Here is a 25,601-nt window from a genome sequence, read left to right on the forward strand (position 1 = left end):
TGGCTTCAAATATCTAAAGCAACTTTTTTTTTTAACTTCGACATTTGAAATGTTTTTAAGGGTTTATTTCAAACACCCTTTTCTTTGAACTGATTGTTCAGAACTTCCATTCCACTTTGTCAGTGTTTTTGTAGTCGGCTCTGATTTCTAAAACGTTTTTATTTCTTCTCTATTAGCAGCCACCACCTGCTTACTGTTTGGATGGGCTCTCCTTTATTTTCCTTGCTTTCATCTATTGAAATAGGTGAGAGGGCCCCTAGGTAATGAAGCTTGATTCCAGTTTTCCCACTTGCCTTCCCTATTTTAAACTCCCCTTGTCACTACAGTGGATGGGAAAAATATTGCGGAAAATTTGAGGGGTGTTGATATGTCTCTGAGAGTCATTCTGCCTTTATAGGTGAGAACTGGCAGCAAAGAGGTGGATGGACATGGGTCTTGAATGTTCCAGATGCCACACTATCTCTCAGACTGCCTGGGACCATCCTACCTTAACCCAGGCAGGGCTCTGTGGATTCCTCAGAAGTCTCCCTGACTGAGAATGAAAGGTGTGTTCTCCACTCCTAAGGTGACCCTGTGACCTTTTCCCCCTCAGGAGAAATGGGTGTTAGGAGTCAGTGCTGCGTCATGGTCACCAACTCGCCTTACTTGCAGATGATCTGTACATGCTGCCACTTATGGGATCAGCTTTACAGATAAATAGATAAATATTTTACTAGCTCATCCTGCCCTCAGGACATCAAGTTTAATGAATGAAACAGCCTCCATTAATCATCCAGCAGAAGGTTATTTACCTCAAGTGAGAGAGTAAATGGCCAGCTACAAGGACAAGTCAAGGACTATCTATAACCTTTCCCCATACTGTGGCCTCCCACACCTTGATATCTATAGCTCAGAAGGTTATTTTTTTCCCAGCTAAATTGAGGACTTTTTCCCTCTGTCCTTCCCTCTGCCTACAAAATTACAGATGCCAACTTTCTCATTCATCTTTTTGTTACCTACAAAAGAATGTATATTCTACCACATCTACTCAGGACAAAGCCATAGATATTTCAGAAGGGAGGGAGGGAGGGAAAGGGAGAGGGAGAGGGAGAGGGAGAGGGAGAGAGAGAGAGAGAGAGAACTGAAGCCCCTTTCCCTGCTGACCTCAGAGCCAATCAACTGAGTCTACTGCAAGGCACATTTGAACGACTTGAGAAAATGGAGCTGAAGTGGGTAGGAGATCAGAGGCCTTTTGACATCCCTGAATATCCTTTGTAAATAATATCTATGACTCAGCTTAGAGCTGTGAGAGGCACTCAGGGTAAGTGTCTATAAGCAGCGAAAGGAAGGGGAGAGAGAAGGAAATGGACACTGGTGTTGGTGGGCAGGAAATGGGCTGAGTGTGGGGGTTTCTACAGTAGGGACCATAAAAAGCAGGGTTGTTCATCCTGTGGTTCCCCAGAGGCATGGGGTCATGACCATGAGCTTATTCCCACCTTATTTTTTTTTTAAAGGCAAGATCTGGAAGCTGTCCATCTTGCTTATGGAGAGGCAAAGTAACTATGAGCAATCAAAATGTCCTGATCTCATCTAAACTGAAGGGGATTGTGGGTGGTAGTGTCCCAGAACAGAAGGCAATAAATATAGTATTCGTGGGTCTCAGATATCTTCAGTTCTTTGTCTCCCTTCTTTTTCAGGGATGACCTGGCCTCATCCACTCCCCAGTGGAGAGGCCTACCCCTCCCCCACCCACCTAGTTTTCCAGAGCATTCACATTTGGCCAGAGGTCTTCAAGAAGCTTCTCTCCGGCTGTACAGGGCTTTAGCCCAACACTAATTAGTAATGCAATCCCACAAAGAGTGAAGCTGCCTGCCACCTCCCCTCACTCATAGTGATTTATGTTCAATTTGTACAAATGGAGAAAATGAGATTTCAAATTTCAATGCCATTTCTGCAATGAGGTGATTAAAAGAGAGAGAGGTATCGCCTTCCACTGTATAGAATATTGATCCCAGTGCTATTTTCCTTTGCAATAACCATTAGCTCAGTCTTATTTGCAAACCTCTAATGTGAACCTGGAGATGTAATTTACATTTGTGCCTCACTCATTTGCTTTAACAAAACAACACAAAAGCTTTGGGTCTTTCAATCTATCCATATTGTCAATAAAATTAGCAGCTTGAAGGGAAAAATTATATTCTGAACCATAACTTCCCATTAACTACTGCAAGACACAAGTCATTATTGCAGAGGGAGGGGGAGGGAGGGAATTTTCATGGTTAAACCCCTTCTTACTCTTTTCTTTCCCAATGCCCCCGCTTCTGTGGGTTAGAATTCAGAGAAAACTTAAAAGTGAAGCATGTTTTGCTTCTGAACAGTGCTTCATTTGAGAATTACGGGTGGGGGGGCATTGCAGCTGGCCTTGTGCATCTAATGCTTGATTCCTGGAAGAAGGTCTCCCAATGCCAAGTGCTGGCACACCCCTGGGGCAGAGATCCAGGCCATGCTTCCAGGACAAATTCATATACACAGACGCATGCAGGACTGAACACTGACTCTCCTAAAGCCTTCCCTCAAGAGAAATGGGGAGTCAGGGTGAGGGCTGGAGGGGTAGAGGAAAAGAAGAGGAGGAGGAGGAGGAGGAGGTGGTAATCAAGAAATAAAAGTGCAGGGATGTGTTCCTGCAATTCAAGTGGTAGTTCATCAGCTTCTGACTCTTAACAAATAGGCCAAGCAGCTCCGCTTTCTCATTTCTTGTCTCTGCAAATCCATCAGCTGCCTACCACTGTCTACTAGACCCTGGAAGATGAGAACAAGAAAAAAGAGAGAAGGGGGGGGGTCGAGCTAATGACCCATAATTGCCATGATAGTGGGAGAGGGGCCAGGCAGCTGTTTTACATTCCTAGTATGTATAGTATGCAAATATCGACAAAGGCCCGACACAGTTTCGCTATTGTGGATCTGGAGGGTAACCAAATTAGCCTTTGGCAGCCATGGTAATTGGGAGGTGCTGTTCCCATTAGGAGTCCTGCAAATTATGAAGAAAAATGGACCGAGGGCTTTGTCACAAATAATAATACCAAGAAGAAAAGAGCAGGCGGCTGTCTTTTCTTTTCTTCTTCTCACTCCTCACTCTCTGCCTTTATTATTTTTTTAATTTCTACATTGTGTTGTTAATACCTCTCCATTTAGTAATAAGAAAACAGTCTGAAATCGCCCCCCCCCAACCCCCCATGAGATTTGATTGCAAGAAGGCCGGATTTTGCAGGGGGTATCAGGGGGATTTAGGATATGCAGTTCCTTTGCAGAACCCAAAAGTCCAGATGCTGCAGGTATGAAAGATGTAGCTGGTCTGGGATTGGGACTGGGATTCAGCTAGCTCAGAGCCTGGAGGGCTAAGAGGAGCTTGGAGGCTGCATTCCTTCCAAGAACAATCTGTCTATTCTGGTGGACATCCCTGCCTGGGACAGAGGTGAGTTTTGTCCTGTCTCACTCTCAAACTGTCTTAAGTTCTGTGTGGCTCTAATCTCTTCACAATTCAAACAACCAGCTTTTAAACAAAAATCACAAAACAAAACAAGAACTACAAAAAATCCTCCCAGTCATAATGCATTAAGTTTCAAATTCAGGCAGAAAAGGTTTGGAGACTTTTGCCCTGGGCATTCCCTGGAGATGACCTAATTCCAGGTCCCAGGGAACTAGGTGCCTGGTGACCAGATGGGCCACTGGACTCTCAGATGACACTGATATGAGCTCAGGCCTTTGTGTGGTGTGAGTGAATTAAGGGGACTGGTCAGCTTAGGGCCAAGTACATGCCAGATGACAGCCACCGTGTCATGGAGAGGTGACATAACTTTGTCCCCAGTGCACAAGAACAGTGAAGGGTGGATCATTTTGGAAAGCCTTCTCCCTTTTAAGACAGCCCACTTTCAATTTTCTTGGATTTAGCATCTATTGGTTGTGCCAGCGGGAGTACCTTCAATGAAAAAGGTCTCTCTGGAAATACAATGTCTTTCATTTATGATCCTCAACACTGGTACAACTCACACACTGCGCTGTACTTTATTTTTATTTTGTTTTTCATGAAAAAAATGTAGACCGTTAAAACAAAAAAAATAGGACTAGTTCCCTCAGATAACTGGAAAGACAGAATCTTAGACACATGCCTTTACAACCAAACAGCCTTTCCCCACAGGGAACAAAAATTTCAATTTTCAGAAGGTTTGAAGCGTCCTTAGAGACACAGCTCCAGGAAGCTCCCACCAGTGTTGTCCTCGAAAAGGTAAAGAAAGAGCACATGGCTTGTGGCATGTATTTGGGAAATTAGCAAAATCTCGAGGCAAGCTAAAAATATATCAGGTCACAGCAAAGTCAAATATGGGGTTGAAAAATGTGTTAAGAGGAAGCAATGGATGGCCTGTGCAACAATGTTGCTGAAGATGGTACCAACAGGTATTCTCAGGATGAGGTGAGATTGGAAAACTAATGAAGATAATGCCTTTTTCTTCTGTATCATCCAAACTCATTTCAGTAGATTGGGACTTTCCTCTTACTACTTCAAATGAATGACACTTAACTGTGATATATCACCAGACTTCAAGCTTCTAAAGGGAAAGTATGAAGAAGGAACAATCAAAAGCAACTGCCTGGCATTTACATTTTAAAAAAAAGTTTTGAGAAAATGCCCTTCCAAACCTTTTCTGCCTGAATTTGAAACTTAATGCATTACGACTGAGAGGTTTGTTGTTGCTTTTGTTTTGTTTTTCAAGCTGGTGGCGATTATATTCACATTTTATTTCTGTGTTCGCCCCTGGCCAACAAGGTTTGTAGCATTTAGGCGCAGGAGTATCTCCTTGCTTCATATCTTCCTTCCCTTCTCAGCACTCCAACCTCACAGTGTCTTACAATGTCTTGAGCCCAAGATGTGTTTTTGCTCATACTGTATGTTTATATGTCCTTCCCTTCTGCTTACAGAATGCCCTCTAAGCACCCGTGTGTGATACGGACTGCCTGCAGGCTCGCTCACCTCTATACTTGTCTCAAAACTCTCCTCAGCAGTTCCAGGCTCCTGAAAGCCTGCTATGTCTGACCTTTCCAACCTGAGAAGACCCTTCATGTGCTTTCAAGGCACCCACTGACAGACACCTTACCATCAGTCTCACCCATCCCATCACTGGCCCACAACGATAAGTATGAGATGCACAGGGACCATCTCCTCTTTCTCTGCTATATCTTGACTTCTGATCACAGTGCCTAGCCATGTTAGCAGATCGAGAGACACGGGTTAAATCAATGCTATCAGGTTAGCCACAGTGTTACAGAAACCCTTCAACCCACCTGCATGAAACCTTTCCAACCGTGGCTTTAATTTGCTCCCTAAGCCTGCAAGGGAAACCCGCATCCATTCCATAACCTCAGCAAATCCCCGCAAGGAAAGACAGATCTGTATGTATTCCAAATGCCAAATTAACTGGATGGTGTGTACTTACTTTGTGGGTTTTGGTGATACAATTTTCTATTTCTATTCTAACCCAGGACCTTCCTCATTTCCTGCTGTATCTAAAGGTTTCTCTTACCTGTTTATTTTCTTTCCCCCTTTCTGTTCAGGAATGGAATTTGTTTTTATCTTCAAATATTACAAAGAATACATGCTTCAGTGTGCAGTGGCTGGCTGGGTATGCTTCAGGGTTTCAGGTATGACTCGTAACTCAGAAACAAGACCACTTCAACTCTTGTAAGGAATTCACAATTAAATGCAGGGGCAAATTCCTCCCACTCCAAGTTCCATTGAATTCAGGTTACTGAGTATTTATATCTTAGGTCTATATGGTTTAAGGCAGAAAACCTGTTCAGAAAAATAAGGCTTATAAAATGACATCAATAGCAGAAATGAAATGATTGGAAATGGTACTGGAGATTGGACTTTGGTAGAAGAATAGTGTCCCTTGAGCTGAAATAGCTTGCTATTTAGAAATAGCAAGGCTTTGACCTTGAGGAAATGGGAAGAGTCTATGAATAGGATTGAGGCTATAGAGGAGGATTCTTGAGCAAAATTTTATAAAAAAAAAAAAAAGATAAATTTGGAAAAGGCATCTCATTGGCAAGAGCCTTGAATATCAAATAAAGAACTGACTTAACGATGGACAGTATGAATGTGGCCTTATGGGATATAGCCACTCATCATCTGTCTTCTGGAACAATCTCAGGAGGACTTTAATTAAAGTCTATCATAGCAATGACCCAATAAAATCCTACCTTTTGGTAGCCACAGGGTGACTTATTCCCTTTTCACATTCACTCTGGGCCTGGCCATGTGACTTACTTTGGCCAATGCAACTTTGACAAATATGAAACAGGTCCAAGTTTTCGTTGGAATATTGGCTGTTTGTTAGAATTTGTTCCTGGACCTGTGAAAAAAGGAGGGAAAGAAAGCCTAAGCTAGCCAACATGAAGATAAGAATCGGTTATCTGACCCAGCTGAGGTGCCACTACAGTAAGCCAGTCAATACTCAATGGGACAGAGATGCACTGGCCCTACTCTGTCAAGCCTGGAGGGACCACCAACCTAATAGTAGGCAAACACTCCATTTTTGTTTTAGGCCTCTAATTTGGGGTCTGACTCATTCATTAACAGTACCTGACTACTATAAAGTCATCAAGAGAGGTGTCTAGAAGAAATAGAAAGAAAGCTGAAGGCATGAGGGGGGGAGGTGGTATTCTTTAGAGCAGTCCATCTAAGTTGTAACAATAACACAAAAGATAGAAGGCAGAAGATGTGAGAGGTTTGAATAAAGGAGGGACTGCCCACTCTGGAGGTAACAAGAAGAGAGACACGGGGCCGGGAGTTTGACCTAGTGGTTAAAGTGCTTGCCTAGCATGCACGAAGGCCCGGGTTCGATTCCTTGGTACCACATACATAGAAAAAAGCCGGAAGTGGTGCTGAGGCTCAAGTGATAGAGTTCTAGCCTTGAGAAAGTCCAAGGACAGTGCTCAGGCCCTGAGCTCAAGCCCAGGACTGGCAAAAAAAAAAAAAAAAAAAAAAAAAAGAAGAGAGACACAAGCTATTTGTTGGAAAGGCAGGGTAGGGGGAGCAGGTTGAGGGAAGGTCAGAACAATAGAGAGAACAACAGAGCCCCTACCAGCAGGAACTTATGGCAAATAGTGGGCCAGAGCAAGGCCAGCCAGTGCTGGAGAACACCTAGGGATACAAGAGAGGATGTTGATGTTCATTGTAAAAAATCAAGAGGTAAATCTCTATGCTGCCTCCTAGAATCCAGTCAATGCAAGAAATAATGAGGGTAGGAGAAGCATCATGACTCTCTCCAGCCATTTGAGTACAGTTTAGGAACACAATCATACGCCCAAAGAATAAAACTATGACAGAATGTACACAACCCAGCCAAAGCTCCCTGCCAACCTTGATGCCAGTTATCTTTATAACTGCATCATGACTGAACTTGAAGTCCAATGCACTGCCAGTTATTTGAAGGCCACGAAAGAGTATCTAGAACCAAATACCCTCTTAACTACCTATAAGCTGATGATTCCAAATGACTTAACCTCGGTTTCCTCATCTGTCTATTAAAGAAAACAATAGCATTTCTTTCATATGGAAGTTCTGAAGATTGTGTAAAATGAAATAAAATGTTCAGCACAGTGTCTGGTATATAACAGACCCTTAAAATATTTTTTCTACTTTTGTTGTCATTTGTATTGAGACAAGGTCTTACAATATAGCTTAGGCTGATCTCAATCTCATAACCTTTTCATCTCGACCTCCTAAGTGACAAGACTGTACCTACAAGTCACTACCTCTAGCTTATTATTATTAGTTTTAGTAGTATCCCATAATTTCTGAGTAACTCATTTGGATTATCAAGAAATATTATACCATTTTGAATAGGAACACTCCCCTATAAATGAAGGGAAAATGGCCTCTTGGTCTCGTTATTTAAATCAGAGAGTTAAAGAAGACCACAGCCCTATACTTTCCCTATACATTTGGGATTCTAATGTAGCCCTCCCTGATGAAAAACTATACGCGCATCACCTATCTCCGATCTTTATTTCTACCCTGTATAGCTAGCGCGTTCTCATTAAGATATGATTTAGGAACTGAAAGTTCATTAAAAAGATCATTTTGTGACAAAGTGAGATGAGCAACGTAGAAATGATTCCATATCTTCTTTTGATCATCCCATTTAGGGTTTTTTTCTTTTCCAACTGAATCCTAACATAATTTATAAAAGTACAGAGATGCCTGGCCTTTTAATGATCTGGAATAATTCAGCAATTAGCATCACAGGTTCCCACTACCTGATCTACCAGATCCAAATCGCCACAAATACCATCACTAGACATTTTCTTCTACAACTTTCTAATTTCCTGCAGAATGGTTTTGGCAATCTTCTAAATTCTGATCAAAGGCAGCAATTTAGTCATTAAGGGGCTTCCTGCTGAGGGACAAACCAGCTGATACGATTCCTTGCCCCAACCATAAGAGCACAGCAGCCCTGACCTCTTAAGGTCAAATTTGGTTCTTCTCAAGGTCTTTCCTCAGTGCTGACCAGGCAAAGGAGTCCCAGTAGAAAAGTTAATCAACTCAGAAGCCATTGCTCCTGGGAACATGGCAGCCTGGAGAATGGGTGCACAAGAAGCTGAGACCTTTGTATCCGAGTTCATTCCCTCTTGTGTTATCTGATACAAAGCGAGGCGAAGGACCCAAATCAGTGTCTTAGAGATCAAGGGACTGAAATATCCATGTGGCTTTTTAAAATTACCTTGCTTCCCAACCTGGAAGGCTTCCTGTCTTTATCACCTTGGTTTCTCAGGGCAGTCTGCAGACTTTCTGCCTCACCTTTTGTCTGTGTATCTTCCTCCTGGGCCTTCCCGCAAGGGCCTCTTGAAACTGGCAGCCAACGAGTCTCTTCCCGTTAGGTGTAGCTGGCTGGCCTGTAAGTGTACTTAAACTTTGTGTCTGATCAAGTTATGTGTATTGGATCTGAAACCAGTTAGTCAATTCGTTCAGGTCCCTAAGTGGCGATTTGTGGTAATGTCTACATCAATATGAACGGAGCGGTTTGCTAGCTGGTTTACGTAAAGCAAATGGCTACAGGAAAAGAGGGGCGGCCTCCAGTGTTCTGTCTGCTAATGAAAAGATGGCTGGAGAAGAAAGAATAGAAACAAAACGGGGCTTCCACATATAAACAAATACTTGGGTCCGTTTTCTAGGTATATCCATTTGTCTTTCTCCCATCCTCCCATCCCTCATTTCTTCCTCTCCAGAGATTGTTCCCAATGATACCTACTTACATAAAATCATTAGTCTTATAAACTTCTTTTGCGTCTATTAAAAACCCCCATTTCAGGGCCAAATGGGTTTTACAAATAGAAGCTGGGGTGCTAGGTGTAAGCTGTACTTGGAGAGTGGCAAGAGTGAAATGTGAGGGGAAAAAAAGGGCTTGCTGAATTCTACCTCTGAAGGTTTCTCTTTGTGTAAACAGTTTGTGTATTTATCCAGGCAGGGGAGGAAATAAGCAGTCTGTGGGAGAATTTATTTACTGTGTGTCTGCATATTGGCTGTATCTCTTTACTACAGCAGAGTATGTTGTTTCTAATAATTGTGATGGATTGATACTTATGAATGGCTGGCAGAATTCCTTTAGCATGTTAAAATATTGCCTTTTATTCCTGGGTCTAATGAATAACCTGATGTTTCAGTGGGTTTTCAAATGTAATAAACAAACTTGAAAAGCAAATAGGCCACAAGAAAAGGGAGATGCTCTGTATCCAGGTGGGGTTCCCTTTTCAATCGCTGCCCTCTGCCAGCCAAGTGAACCACTTAGCAGGCTGGCTCTTTAGCCTGGGGACTGTGAAGGCTGCTGGGAGTTGGACACAAAGGAAAAGAAACAAATGCATATAATATACAGAAAGATCTGCTTGGTGAGAAATGCTTGAGCTAAGATGGAATGCATGCAATTCACCTTGCTGTAGTTTGCTAAACTAGCCAGGAAATCACAAAATTCCTGGCTCGAACCTGAAAAGCGTTTCTTTGGGTCTCACTTCTGTCTTTGACTGCGGTTGAAAAATTTTAGTCTTTGCCCTTCTAATTCCATCTCAACAACACCAGTCCCTGAGATCTTTCTGGAAACTGGCCTCTGAAAAGATATTAAGGCTCAGAAAGCTTACTACCATCCCCTTTTGCTCCACAAACCACCCCGAGGACTCTGACAAAAGGGACAAAGGCAGGCAGCCAACCTTAGCAACCAAGCAACTCAATGCAGACCAAAACACTAGCTAGGTATCTTGCTTTTTCGACATCAAGGTGCGTTTTTTTTTAAGAGCTGCTTTAAAGTGCAGATCTCCGAGTGAATTCTCACTTTGTTTTGTTCCCTCTTATCTTAATTTCCATTCTTTTTTTTTGCATTTTTTATTGTAATTAGTAAAAGGGTTACATGATATTTGCCAGATAGAAGGTGCATTAATTCACATACATTGATACTCTTTCACATGTCTTGGTACCCATTTCCCTCTTTAATTTCCATTCTTTCCCATTGTTGGTTACACCACTTACCATCAGGGTTGTGCTACAGAAACGGGGAGCACAATTTATGGAGTCTTAACATAAATATGATGCTAGACAGAAAGAGAGCGACATATTAGTTTAGAATTTGCAGGCTCTCATGCACGGAGCACACATCGCTGATTTATGAGACGAAGATAGCTTGTAAATCCTAAAGGAAGGCGCGGCATCTGTGCATCCCCCACGCACAAGGCGCAGAGACACCACACCCAGACAGTACAGCCTCCACTTGGAGACCTCCAGGCCTTGCAAACAAAGACATATGAAGTGCTTAGCCTTTTTATTTTTCTTAGGAACAAGGGATCTTGGAACATGTTTTTCCTTTCCTTGGCTAGTGAGAGATGAAAAAGGAGGAATGAATGGATCATTGGCCTCTTGGCCCTCAGATCTAATCTTGTCCTCTCACCTTCTCCACTCAGCTCTTTCTTCCAAGGATGTCACCCTGTGCAAATGACATTTCCCCAAAGGTCCTAGTACCACATAACTTGGGGTTGGGATTGGAGATTGGGGGACCCAGCAGGTGTGTAGGGAATTGGAGGGAGGGAGGGAGGTTAGAGCTGCTACTTCTTATTCATAGGGAATCCCAGCAATAGCTTCCAAAGGAGTGGTGGACTGAAAGCTAAGGCACCCTAAAGAACAGCAAAAGAGAGGACCATTCACTAGAGCTGGGGAATGAAGGAAGAAAAAGGAAGACCACGGGGTTAGGCTTTATAAATGTAAGACTCTCTAGGAAGCAAAGGATGGAATAAATCGAGTTGAAATTGCTTCTCCTAATTTACCTTAATTCAAAATCCCAGCCTGGAAATCCTTCCAGCTCCAACCCAATTATCCTGCTGAGTTTTAAGTAACTGGACATCCTGGCTGTGTAGTGGTTTGCTACTATTCCTTCATGAACTATATGCTATATGGTTATTCATTTGTGCAATGTTTTAAGAGCTCTCCAGTACTTGATAGACTGACTTGTGATTCACTCTCTTATATGCATTCTTCCAAGTGTTTAAATCCCCAAGTGTGGAGTGGCTGCTTTGCCACTACTTAGTAACTTTTGAACATCACGAATAAAAAAGGTAGAAATTCTAAAGTCTTCAAAATGAACATTTTCAAGTTAATTCATGTCCTAAAAGTTGGAGTGGCTGGTGGTAGGTAGCCAGTGCCTGGGCAAGGGCCAGAGGAGATATGAGGAACACATCAGGGAATCTGGAGACATTTTTTTGGTTATATGAGTATGTACATATGTGTATATACAAGCATTAACTTGTAACTTATACACTCAAGCTTTGCCATCTTTATTATGTTTGCACAGATAAATAAGCAAAATTTTAAGTAATAATTTCCCAAGAGACCTAGAACCTTGAATCCTGAAGAATTAAATAAGTGATTCCCTTATGGAAGACTGCAGTGTCTCTCTTTAAAGGAGACTGTTTTTCTTGGAAGCTGGCAATGGAGGAGGGTACACAAGAGGTAATCCCTTGGCTGGGAGGAAGCTAAGCACAGCCGATGAGGTTTCTCAGGTCTTGAAATTTGAAATGGCTGTAGCACTACCCAAATGGTGTCGATGAGGGTGTGTCCCAGGTATGGACTCTGTCAGGGAGATTATCATGTGGCAAGATTTATGGAAGTATATGATAGAACGCAATCTCCCCATCACTGGAAGACAGGGTTGGGTAGAGGGAGAACTTGAATCATGCAGTAAATAAGGACTAAGCCTCCATCCCAGGGGAGCTCCACAGCAAGGAGCTAAGCTGTCCTTGGGGAATGTAATTTAATCTGAGACTGCTACTTGACAGAGGTCCCTATGGAGAATAGTCATTATCCACCATTTTCAATAGCCAGGAAGTGAATGTCTTCCCTTCTGGTGTGGAAGATGGATCTGGAATATGCTGGAAGATTACATCACAGAGTCACGGTGGGGAAAAAACAAAAACCCCAAATCAAAGAAGCAAGTGCCAAGCTCACCCCTAACAATATGTCTGGAATATGCAGTTATGACTTGAAGTTACGGTTGGAGTCAAGGAAAAAGGTACACTTTAGTAAAGTAAGTATCTGTTATGAAAACCCAGCAAGAATATTAAGCCTGCAGATTCCGGGTTGGCTGCCGAGCACTGGGTGGCCTGGGGGAGAAACTGAGGGTGCAGCCACTATTAGTTCCCAGCCAAGAAAGACAACTGGAGCTGTGGGCTTATCTGTCCCAGGAACCTTCCCTCCAGGCCGCCACGTTCAGGGCGGGGCATTTCTGCCCAGCCTGCAAAGGAGTTTGCAGGAAGGCAATTAATTAGTGCATCTGGGTTGGGGAAGTTGGTAATAAGTTACCACTTTGCATTTGGCGGTTCTCTCTCTGAACAGGTGGCCACTGACAGGCATTCTCTGAGCTGGAGGAGGACATCTGTGTTGTTCAACTGGCTGCTGGATCTTTCCAAGCCACACATTTGGGAAAACAGCTGAACTGCCTTCCACTTCCTCATGTTACAGAACAAATATCCACCTGATGCACAAACACAGGACAGACGCGGCTTTCTGCCAGAAATGACGAAAGGAAATTGGCCAAAACCCAGATGGGAACTTCATGAATGAAGATGGCTGATGCAAAAGAAGAACTTGGTGATTGAAAACAACAACAACAATAAAAAAAGACAAAAACAATTACCACCACAAGACTCTATACCAAACTACTTGTACACACACACACACACACCCCACATTTTAAGTCTTGAAATAAAATTTTCACATGAAACAAACCAAGTGATTTGAAAGAAAAGCTATAAGCAGTCATAAAAGGAACTGTATCCTACAGGTATCCCCTAATTCCAGAGCATTTAAGCCTCCCTTGCCCCTCCCCCATGGACTCTGTGGTGTGTGCTTGTGATTTATGGGTCATCGTCAATAATCAAAGCCATTGCTGGATTGAAACTGACAATCAGACAACAGGCATTTAAATTAAAAGAGAAATAAGAGTTCTCCTTTGAAGGATCCATTACACTGAAGAATTCTGCTACAGACACCATGACATTTATTGTGAACACCTCTGAGCAGGACTCAAACTGTGAACAAAATGGGAAATGTCTCAAAGAGCTCTCAAAATTAATTAGAAAAAAATTAGAAGAACCCTGGCAAAAAGGCTGCTGTATGGGAAGATGGGACACTCAAAGGATCACCCCCATTCTCATGCATGGAGCCACAGCTGGCCTGAGAGGCACCTGCAACATCTTTCCCTTAAGGAGGGGACTACGAATCACTGGTCCTTCTGGGAAAGCACTCTGGGGATGAAAAGTTTGGTTGCTATAATTGCAAGATTAAACAAACAAAATACAAAGCAAAGAGTCATTTGTTGTTCCTTACCCTCCCCCAGGGGTAACCTCTGTCTCCCACAAGCAGTAAGCAGGTTTTCCCTTCTTTCTCTTTCTTTCCTCCAGGAGGTAAGCCCTCTCTAGGATGGCAGTTAAAGAACAAGCTTTAAAAGTTACTGATCAGGCAAAAAAGGACCATAAATCAAGAAACCCATGGTTAGATTATTTGAATATAAATAGGAACTTCTAAAAAGATCATTAAAAAAAGAAAGCAGGTTGAATACATGCATTCCCCCTCCCCCCAGATGTCTTTGATAAAGTCTTGTCTCCAACAAGACCTGCCAACAAGACCTGCCAGGGAGCATTACGTTGAGGAGCCTGGAACATCTCAAAGGTATCATTATCAAAGGTATCATGATGTGAGTGAGAACTCTGGAAGTACCACCATTACCACCATGACACACACACACACACACACACACACGTGTGTGTATATACACAAAAATATATACACATATATATTATATATTTGACTAGCTAGCTAGCTAGCTATCTGATGTTGTCCTATTTCCTTTGAACCTTATGGTCCTAATCACTGACCAAAGGCTCTGAGACAGGCCCCTGGTGGAAGGCAATCAAAAATATGGTGGCAGAGGCCTATGGTGTACCCTGACCTAAGGAACTTCTCCATGTTGCATGGTGAGTAGCCATTCAGGCTTTTCTTTGCTTGGGAGAGGGTAGATTCAGAGCTGTGGAGGGGCTGGAAGGTAGGTGCTGAATCCTGGTTAAACCATGAGACAGCAGAAGCCCTGTGGTGCTGGGGCCAATAATATACAAGTTCACAACTGCCAGGAGGAGAGCACAGAGATTTGTTGTCAGCACAGGAAGCAGAAATGGAAGCAGAAAGGAAGATGAATGGGTCTCTTGGAAAACAGGCTGTGAACTAGGAAGTTGAGCAAGAGTCACAACAATGGGGCAATTTGCTCATCCCTGTGAGATGATGTTAGGCTGCTAATACTTTATAACTACTGAATGTCCTCCCATGATACTCCATGTTTTTTGTTGTGCATGGGTACTTTTTTTTGGCGGGGGGGGGGGGGAGGTATTAGAGATTGAACTCAGGACCTCATACTTGCTATGTAGAAGGTCTACCACTTGAGCCATACCACTAGTCCTTTTGCATTTTTAGTTTGCCTTTCAGATAGTCTCATGCTTTTGCCTTAGCTGGCTCAGACCAGTCTTTTTCCTTTTGCATCCTGAGTATCTGGGGTAACAGTCACCATACTCAGCCTTTAGTTCTGTCTGATGACATAGCCAGGTGGTATAGAGAACCTCTGCTCCTGGCAGAGCTGTGTGATATAGAAAAATCTGTTTTTCTTTTTCTCTGCTTACTGTGAAAATAGACTGAGAGATAATCAGATCATTGTGGCTCCTTTCTTGCTTGAAAACATCCCACTAATCCACCTGCATCACAGTTTTAATCATCTCTGTGGTCCCTCTGTGGTACTATGTAGGCTCATAGAGATCCAGTCCCTTCTGTGTGTGCACTCAGAATTGTTGGTCCTTTGACAGATTTCTCAGGGATGGTCTTATCAGAACTAGAGGATAGAGCCCTAAAATACCACAGCACCCGTGGCCTGGAGACATTCACTATGTCGTCTGCACAGTATTGGTAGGCATGGAAATGAGCTTGTGGCACTTAACCATGGATCTGTTTATGCGCCTCACCCTCTAAGCATCTATATGTCATGGTCTCCTAGGAAATAACATTGGCAACCCACAGTGTGTCTGCAGTTACTTTTGTCTCTGAAGATGTCTGTGATGTTGGACTTTCTTCTACTTTAAGTCATAACTGATCACATACACACACACACACACACACACACACACACACACACACACACACACACACGATCTGCCTGAGGAATGTATTATGGCTTAACCTGAGGTCTGTCTGTATAAGCAGTGTGCCTCACACATTTGCTTGTGATGGTGGTGACGTCATATTGATATCTGACCCATAAGATTGACAGCCATGCATCTCTGCTCCAGTCCCGAATCTGGTTCTTGTAATTTGTCATTTACAAACAAGGTTGTAACTTAACTGGATGCACTGGGGAGATGGGGAAAAGGAGCAAGGACCTGGCTTTGATGGGTCAAGATACTAAACACAGAGCCACATGCAAACACATTACCCAAGGAAGATGGCAGACATTTCCTCCATTTGGGGGAAGTGTAATCAATTGAATTGCTCAATTTTTTGGGTAAAGTCAATGGATATACAATTGACATTTTCTGGTAATGTTTTAGACATATTTCTTCCAAAACTGAAATGGTAACACTCATAAGAATAAACAAGATTTGTGATCCTTGGAAAAAGTAAGGGTAGTAGTTGTCTATTTCCTCATTTTCAAAATTCCTGTCCTGTCTGGGAAATTCATTTTCTTTTAAAGGCAATAACAGAGTGCATGTGTTTGGAGAGGTATACAAATGGGAAAATATGCTTATTATTGGAGTCTATGACAGGATTAATAAAAGTCTGATGAATAAATAAACAGAAATGGAGAACAATGCTACAGTTTCCTGATAATCCATTCTCCATTTCTTCCCCCCTCTCCTTTTCCTCTCTTTCTTTTACCCTCTTCAGCAGCTCACCTCTCTTTCCAGCAATGGAAGGAAAATATTACTTTAACCTTAATATTTTCTTTTAATAACTGTAAGATAAACAGTGGCTGGATGATTTAAAAAAGGAAAAGAAACAAGTGAACTCAAACTGAAGAATTCCCAGCAGCTTCTCTCTTCTCTTCTCTTCTCTTCTCTCTCTCCCTCCCTCCCTCCCTCCCTCCCTCCCTCCCTCCCTCCCTCCCTCCCTCCCTCCCTCCCTCTCTCTCTCTCTCTCTCTCTCTCTCTCTCTCTCTCTCTCTCTCTCTCTCTCTCTGTCTCTCTCTCTCTAGCTTTCTTTTCCTTACAAAGTGGGAAAAACAAAACTATCAACCCTTCAATTCTTCTTCCTCCACCCCAAACTGCTTTTCTTTTGATTTGTTCCTGCCTTGAAACCTTCCCTGGCTTCAAACCCAGTTTCTTCCATTTTCCTAGAACTGACCATATTATTGAATGTGTGCAAAAAAAAAACATGGTAGCTTTAAAAAAGATAATTACCAGAGGGAAGGGGGAAGAAGCAAAGAGAAGGAAAATAAAGAGCTATGACACAAGGGAACTGGGCCAAATGAAGACAAAGCAATGCACTTAACCCACCTGGAGAGCAAATCGGACCAGCAAGGCGCTCTCAGCCAATCGCCTGGGTCTGCAGCGGCCAGGAGAGTCGGCATGGGTTCATTTGGCCGAGGAGTGTGTTTCATAAACCTTACGGTGCAGCTATGAAAACCATCAGGCTCTTCCCACGTTTCCTGTCATTCCGTGGAGATTGGTTGCTGGAGTGTTGGGTGGGGGGAGTGGTGGGGAGTGGAGGTGGAGGGGACAGGATGGTTAGGTGGTTGAAGAGGGAATTGGCTCAGGTGAGAAGCAGAATTGTACAGGAATTTATTTTAAGTGCATATACAAAATTTTTTTAAAAAACTGTATGTCTTCTAGGTCATATGTGGAAGCCACTGGCAAAGATAATAATACATGAGAGAGAGAGAGAGAGAGAGAGAGAGAGAGAGAGAGAGAGAGAGAGAGAGAGAGAGAGAGAGAGAGAAGGGGGGAGAGGGAGAAAGAAAGCCTTTCTATTATTCGGGATACCAGTGGAGCACATTGAGGCAGCTGGAAGATTAAATTAAGTATTATATCTGCTGACCCGATTGCTATGGTTACCGGACAGCAGAAAATATTAATCAACCCAAGCCTTTTCAGATGAATGTGCTTGAAGAAATACAATAAATATAAATATATGTACATATATCCTCCCTGCTCTGCTGTCTACATGCAGAATGGTAGCTGTGTACTACCTGATAAAGGAGATAAACAAATGAACAAATACATAAATAAAAAGCGTGGTCTCTGGAGGTGGTGGCTGGTGTCAGCCATGGAGGCAGGTCAGAGGATGAGCTGTGGGGTTGAATGCTGCTGTCTTTCCCTTCCCCTGGCCCCTTTCAGCAATGAACGAACAGTCCTGTCTGGTTTGAATGCAAACTCAATACCTGGTCAGTCTTCTTATTCTGAGAAAACTTGTCCATTAACTACCCAGCCAGTCACTTTCATGCATGGATGCTGAAGGAGAGTGGATTAAAGACCCACAACATACAACACAATAAAAGCAGAATCCCAGCACATCAGGCTAGGAACAGAGAGGTTCCAGTGTGTTTTCATTTGAAAGCATGTCTGTACTGTCCAACACTGAATTTCAGTGTCAAGCTTCTGGGTCTGGTCCTCTCAGAATTCCGGATTATTCCTATCACTACTCCCAGCAGTAGGCCCAGCAGGACTTTATTTTGGCCTTGAAATCAACTATCACTGTTTCCAAGATGGCAGGCTTGAAGGACTCCAGAGAGGAGACCAGGAGCAGGGGCCCAAATCATGGATGGAAGGAAGAGGAACTCAATGACACAAACCTTTCCTGCTTGATGTGCAAGTGTCGACACTGCCCCTACCAGTTTCTCCTTTCTTCCACTCTTTTCTCAGTTTTTGCTCTGTGCCAGACACCTTGTGTGGGGGATGCTAGGACAACATAGACTTAGGGGGTCCCCTAAGATCTGGGGAGCAATTATTCTAATATCACTATTTTATAGACCAGGATAATAGAATTCCAGAGTCAAAGAGGACAAAAAGAATTTCTTTTTTTTTTTTTTTGCCAGTCCTGGGCTTGAGCTCAGGGCCTGAGTACTGTCCTTGGACTTTCTCAAGGCTAGAGCTCTACCACTTGAGCCTCAGCACCACTTCCGGCTTTTTTCTATGTATGTGGTACCGAGGAATCGAACCCGGGTCTTCATGCATGCTAGGCAAGCACTTTAACCACTAGGCCAAACTCCTGGCCCCAAAAAGAATTTCTTTAAAGTTCATGACTACTCTCCATGTGCAAGTATGTATGTGTGTGTGCGTGCATGTGGGCTTACCAGTCCTGTGGCTTGAACTCAGGACCTAAATGCTGGCCCAAAGCTCTTTTGTCCAAGACTAGCAGTCTACCATTTGAGCCATAGCTCCATTCCTGGCTTTTAGCTGGTTAACTAGAGATAAGGGTCTCATGGTCTTTCCTGCCAGGAAAGTACCAAGGATTGTAAGTACCAGCCTTGTAAGTACCAAGGATTACAGACAAGACCCACTGGCTCCATGACTGTTTTTGGTTGTAGCCTGGCCTGGATCTTGCCTTAGTCCTGGGCCTGGTCTGATCTGAGATGCCAGGATTTTTCCACAGCACATTTTTCATGAAAGGCTACTCTTGCCAAATTCCCATGGGTGCCACCTGGCCTATACCTGCTATTCAGAGATGCTTAAGAAATCCAAGTCTGAGGTTCTTCCTGGTTTTTTCCCCATGTCATTGCCCTCTACTCCTATACATTCCCAGCTCTGAACACTTTCCCTTACCATCCTCCCCCCACCTCCAGCATGGTAGCTAGTCCTGGCTTAATCTCCCTCTCCTGATTGATACTCATCTTCTCAGGGTAACACAATCCCAACCAAATGTCCTGAGGTACAGCACAGACCTGGCAACAAAGTGCCCATACGTCTTAGCCAGAATGATTGTGTATCATGACATTTAAACAGGTATCTAGGACATACTCTTGCCAATGCAATGGCTTTTCTCTTTAGTTAAACCTTTACCATATGTATCCCTGACTAAGATCAGTCAGCTTTCTCCTTCTGCTCGGGCACAATTTTACACAGTGGGTGACATTAACTCTACAGAGTCCCCATGTGCAGCCACAGCAACCACAGGGTCCAGCAGATGACAGGGGACAGCAAGATCCTGCAAATTATTTCCCCAGGGTAACGGCAGGATTACATGGTTTAATATGCATACAGCCAAAGAGAAAACCTCTTCCTGTCTGAACCAAAGCGAGAATGTGTGTTTCGTGTCTAGAAATCCATTCAAATCCATGCAGTGGGGTAACCGGCAACAATACCCACAGGCTACAACAGGACCCATCTCATCTGGACCCTGCCACCGGCGCCCACGTGCCAGGTTTCATTCTTCAGAGTGCCTCCCTTTGTCTCAATCTTCTCCAGGTTTATGCTGACACTCTTGGGATGCTCTCAACAGCCATTCCACATTTAGTGAGTTTTTGTTAGGTTTGATTTAAAATACCTCTCAGCCCACTGAGATTCCTAGATGAAGTGCTTCTAACAGACACCTGTGTCCTCCACAGGCCTGGACACAGGGTATCGCGTTCAGTATCAGAGAACACATCAAATTCACCTCCATTACATTTTGCTTATGTGATTCCAGAGAAATATTTCACCTGGCAATAACGGGTTTATTAGCTGTGCACCAGTAGCTTCCGTCTGTAATCTTAGCTACTTAGGAGGCTGAGATCTGAGGAACGTGGTTTGAAGCCAGCCCAGGATGGAAAATCCGTAAGACTCTGATCTCCACCAAAATCCCAAGAAAGCTAGAAGTGGTACTGTGGTTCAAGTGGTAGAGTACTAGCCTTGAGTAAAAGAAGCTCAGGGTCAGGGGGCCAGGTTCTGAGTTCAAGTCCTAGGATTGGCAGGCATGTTCACACACACACACACACACACACACACACACACACACACACACACGCATGCACAAAGGTTTGTTAGATTGCGTTAGATTAGTACTTAGATATAATAGATGTTCAATAAATATCAGGTGTGAGGCAGGAAGCAAAGATAATATACACAGTTCCTTGGAAAATGTTGAAGGTTGCCAATTTGTTATTGATATAAAATAATATCACATACACACACACAATGTATGCCCTGGCACTCTAGAAATACCTAGTCAAGGCTCATAGAGGGGTTGGTGTATGTATTTGGCCTTTCCTGTGTGGAATTTTCTTCTCCAGACCTCAGCTTCCACTCTACTTGTGGAAGGGCTGGGATGGGTCACATAAAAGTTTTCTTTCAGAGGAATGTTCATCTACGAAAACAAGCTACTCAGGACCCCCTTTTCTCCTCTTCACATATCTTTTAGGTGGGGGAAAAGGAACAAAGAGAAGACAGAGAAAGAGATAGAGGAAGAGACACATTTTAGAGAAAAAGATTTGAGCCCACAACCATGGCTTTGTGAAAGGAAATATTATACTCCCATGATAGATATGTAGATTTTTGGGACTACAATGACACATATGTGAGTTTAGATGGAGCCCCATACAAACATAGAGCTCTTATTCTGTCACATGGAACCAGTTAAGGGAGTATAGTATGAGCTAGACTTTGAACAACCCTGAATCATACTCAATTTATTCTCCATCATCCAACAAGTCATGATCAAAAACAGGCAGAATACAGTCCAGAGAGATCAGTATACATGGGAAACACACACAGATATATCAACATTACTGTCCATACATGAATGAAATATGTGGTACAGAGTGTATCTCTCTTCTCTCTTGTCAAGGGAAGTTAAGCGCCTTTGACAAATCTACCAGAATTAGAACTAGGTGGTGGGTCTATGACATCTTTTGAATAGATATCAGGAAAAAAGATTGCTTAGTACCAAATCTACAAAAGTTCAACCAGTAACACTGCGGGCAACTTCTAGACTGTTTGCTAGATAATGAGGCCCAAGGGCTTGTTTGCTGGTGGACTCGGTCTGGTTGTCTCCATCTTGACTTCTACTCTTAGCTTATAATGATATCTTCTTCTGGGAAGACATCCCCTGATCAACACCCCTCGAGTGGCTCTCAGGCTATTTGCTATCATATTATCCTATTTTAATCTCTCTAGCAGCACAGGTCATAATCTAGCATCTTCCATGTTTGATCACTCAATATTTCATTCCACTACATATCACTCAAGATAATAGGGACCTTACCTGTCTTGTCCCCACTACATTCCTAGCACCTAGATTCTAAGTGTTAAGTAAATTTGTGTTGAACACCCATCCTGACCCTATCCTGGCTTAATGCATCATCATCTATCCATTTTCTTTTCCCATAGCATTTTATGTGGATCATAATTATAATCCTAATATAACATCAGAGTCTATCTGAGGAACCAACTAAACCATGAAATCAGAAGCATGGGGAAGCACTGAATGTGTTCACTTTGGCCTATGTAGCCTCAAGTTAGGAGGAACACTTCCACTCAAGGGATACCATGTACTTGTGAGCCAGAAGATAGTCTGGAAAGTTCCAAGGTGAGAAAGTTGTATCATAGTAATAAGTAGTCCAGTATTCCATAGGTATAACTCCAATGAGCCAACTTCTCCTACTGACTTCACCGCAGGCTTTGGGGCCTCAAGAGCAGGAGATCTCAGTGAGAACGGGTGAAGGGCCACACATGGGCATCACCTCATCACTCTGGGAGAGTGATGTCCAGTTCTGTGCGGGCTTTGGTCATATCTTTCCAAGTGAAGCCAAAGAGTACTTTGAGATAGATCTCACGCCTTTGGCTTTATGCTCTGATGTCATATGAACTACCCCGAAGAACTTGTCAACATACAGGTGTGGTCACCAGGAAAGTGGGCTTCCAGTTGGGAATGAAAGTAAATGGAAAATGGTGTTTACCTTTTTTTTGCTTGCAGCTGGTGCTCTACCACTTGAGCCATGCCTTCACTTTTTCAAGTCCAGGGATATTGGACGATGTTGAACACTGTGGCTGAACCTTTGATTATATTAGAAAGACTGGCATAACCAGCCTCCCTCCCTGCGTGCCTTTCTTCTCATTCTCCCCAGTGTATCTCACGACAGATGAAATGTAACATGATGAAAGTTGAGTTGGGCTTTATCATGTTATAATCTTCATATTCCGATTTCTTTTTTATCCCCCACCCCGTCCCTCAAAAAAACCAAAAAGACTCACAATTTGAGAAATAAGTAAATAAAAGAGAAGCTGGCCTGGCATATGCATTCCAAAGTCCACATCCCAAATGCTGTGCAGAGGGTCTGCTGTTTCTTCTCAGGATGCTTTGAATATCAGGAGAGCCAGGAAACAGGCTTTCTAAAGGCCCCCTTTCCACGCCTTTATCTACATAATTTCCATTGACCTAAATCGGATTTGTGTGGGCAGAAGCTCAGGACAATTGAGGCTCAGTGAGACTTGTATCTTTTTGTTAAAACTTCCCAGGCTGCCAATTACCAATTCTGTGCACTCAGGGATGTGAAGGGACACACCAGATTAAATTGGAGCAGAATGCTCTGACTAATGATAACCAAGTCCAATATGTAAAAAAGATTTCCTGGGCAACAAAGATGGGGTGGTGGTCCAAAGCCAATGAAGCAAGACTTCAACTAGGATAGAGAAGCAGAACGATGAGAGGAGAGAAAATTAAAAAAAAAAAGGATTAGAGGAAAGGCAACTACGAATCCTGTGCCTCTTTTCATTAGATGCTCATAATGGAGAGAAGAAGCTGGAAAAAATAATCCCTTTGAAATGATTTATGACTAGAGGGAACCTGGGAACTATTTAAAACTTGTGCTGGAGGAATCTGGTAGTCAATTTGGGAGATGTTCCTTTGAGTTGTATCAATGTCTAATCATTTTGATCATCTGGCCATCTGTTTAAACAGAATGGTTGTGTGGCTCGACTGATGGGCTCTACCAGTCAAACAAGCCCATCTGGAAGGGGATGTGGAGACAGCCAAAATGTGACTTTCTCTGAGCAAAAGCAAACACGTTGATTTCATTGGTCATTTACCAAGCATTGGTTGCCACATGGAACTATATAATCCCTGGGCAGAAACTTTATACATAAAGTCAGAAACCAGGAGAAACATGTCAGAATCTGCCACTTGCTCCTCTCCACCCCTGCTGGGTGCTTGAGCATGGGTTCTTTTAGAACCCATGAGTTCTGAGATTTTTTAAATCTGGGCAGTAATTGATAGAGCAGTTATCACATAGGACTAACATTTCCGGCACTCATTGCCCACAGTGGCTAGAAACTACTGTCTCATAGAACACTGAAACAAGCCACTCAGAGAATCTCCACAAAGACAGTTTCTTGTTGAGATCACATCCTCCCTTGATGGGCCGTTTACTGATCTAACACAATATAGGATGTTTAGAAATACGATTTACCTTTTCAGGTGGTTAGGTCATATTTCCCTGAATAAAGAACTATACTAATAGGTATTACTTTTTAATCTTCCCATTAGTTCATTTAAAAAATATTGCCTTGTTTCAATTAGCTTTTGTCAAATGATGGATTCTGAGAAGTCACCTCTCCACACGTTTCCCAACTTTCTGTGAGGAGAAATCACTGTTCGCGTTCCATTTATGGAGCCCAGAGAGAAAAATCTGTCAGTTGAAACTCAAGGGGTACAGTTCACTAATTTACCATTCTGGGCAGCTGAAAGACCCAGCCAAAAGAATGGTAATATTTTACCACTATACAAGAAGACAAAAATTTTAAAGACTCCAAGGAGGGAGCAGACATTCTTTCCTCCAACAATAAATGTGAATATTTCATAGATTTCCCTGAAAGAAAAAATCCATCCAAAATTATCCATAAACTGTTTTTATTTTCCTGCTCTTCCTTATTGCCTGCCTCTATATCTGAGTTCAAAGAAGTCACTCATTACAGGGTACCTAATAACCAGTATGCCTTTAAAAAGGTTAACAAGCCTTGCCAGCTAAAACAAGGCAGTAGCCATGGCACGGTAGATCATGAAGCCCAGAACGAGATTTGTGGAATCTAACAGGGAGGGCTGGAAAAGCAAGTAGAGCCTAGACTTTAGTTAGTAAGTGTATTAGTAAGTGTGGAGAATCGTCTGCTAATGGAAAATATGAATTTCCCCAGTCTCATTTAAGTAAGTAGATAGATAGTAGCATACACAAGTCTATCACCTTCTCAAAGGAAAAGGAGTATTAAATCACAGAAGTTCAAACTGATCCAGGTTTCTTGACCTCAGACCTAAAAAACAATTGCCTTATATTTCATTGACAGTTAACTATGACAAATAGTCAAGCCATCAGAAAATCAGAAGACATAAAGTATATATATATACACACACATATGTATATGTACACATATATGTATACATGTGTATATATATATATATTCTGTACTATTGGTTGTAGACCCATTTCTTTCCCTCTTTATTTTCCATTCTTTTGTACCTGAGGCCTATTAAACATTCTTATTCGTGGACTTTACTACTTTTATCATCTACCTTTGAGCTTGCAAGCTCAGTTGACTAGAAATTCTTTCCATTCCATTTTTCACCTTTTGGATGAGGCTATCATTCTCTATATCTTGTTTTTCCTGAAACTATGTACCTTGTCTTTTCTTTCTGCTCTCTCCTCTTCCAAGGGACTTCAGTGGTTGAAGTTTCCAGAAGACAGCTCTAAACAGTCTTCTGTTCAGTCTTCCCAACTCCTGTGGGCTGTATCTGTACGTAGAAGTTGGCTTCTTTACCCAAGTGTACGTGCTACTAAGAAAAGATACAAGTACAAATGAAGCTCAGATATTTAGGTGTCATCATCAGCTACCAGGAATCAAACCTCTTTCATTTGCAAAACAAAGATTTCTAGACAATGAAAGTTTATGAGCAGTACCATTTAGACTGATTAAAAAATTCTTTTTTTGGAAACTAAGATTATGTCATTTCAGGTACAAGGCATATCACCTAATTAAAGACAAAAAGTATATATAGAAACCGCTGTCATTTGGGGTTGGTTTATATCAACTCATTG

At 42.6% G+C, this 25,601-nt stretch overlaps 1 long non-coding RNA gene across 2 annotated transcripts in view; it reads right to left on the bottom strand.

The window, feature by feature from the left end:
- LOC150046922 (uncharacterized) overlaps positions 1-25,601 on the bottom strand; it is a 465,336-nt gene that overhangs the window by 250,370 nt on the left and 189,365 nt on the right. The window contains exon 3 of one of the 2 annotated variants that reach the window (XR_016539488.1): positions 25,185-25,336. This is a non-coding gene — a long non-coding RNA (uncharacterized LOC150046922). Of the gene's footprint in view, positions 1-25,184; positions 25,340-25,601 lie in introns of both variants that reach the window. The other variant, XR_016539487.1, reaches the window with a different exon arrangement.

Source organism: Megascapheus bottae, chromosome 24, assembly GCF_031878675.1.
Source record: "Megascapheus bottae isolate mThoBot1 chromosome 24, mThoBot2.hap1, whole genome shotgun sequence".
Taxonomy (NCBI): Eukaryota; Metazoa; Chordata; class Mammalia; order Rodentia; family Geomyidae; genus Megascapheus; species Megascapheus bottae.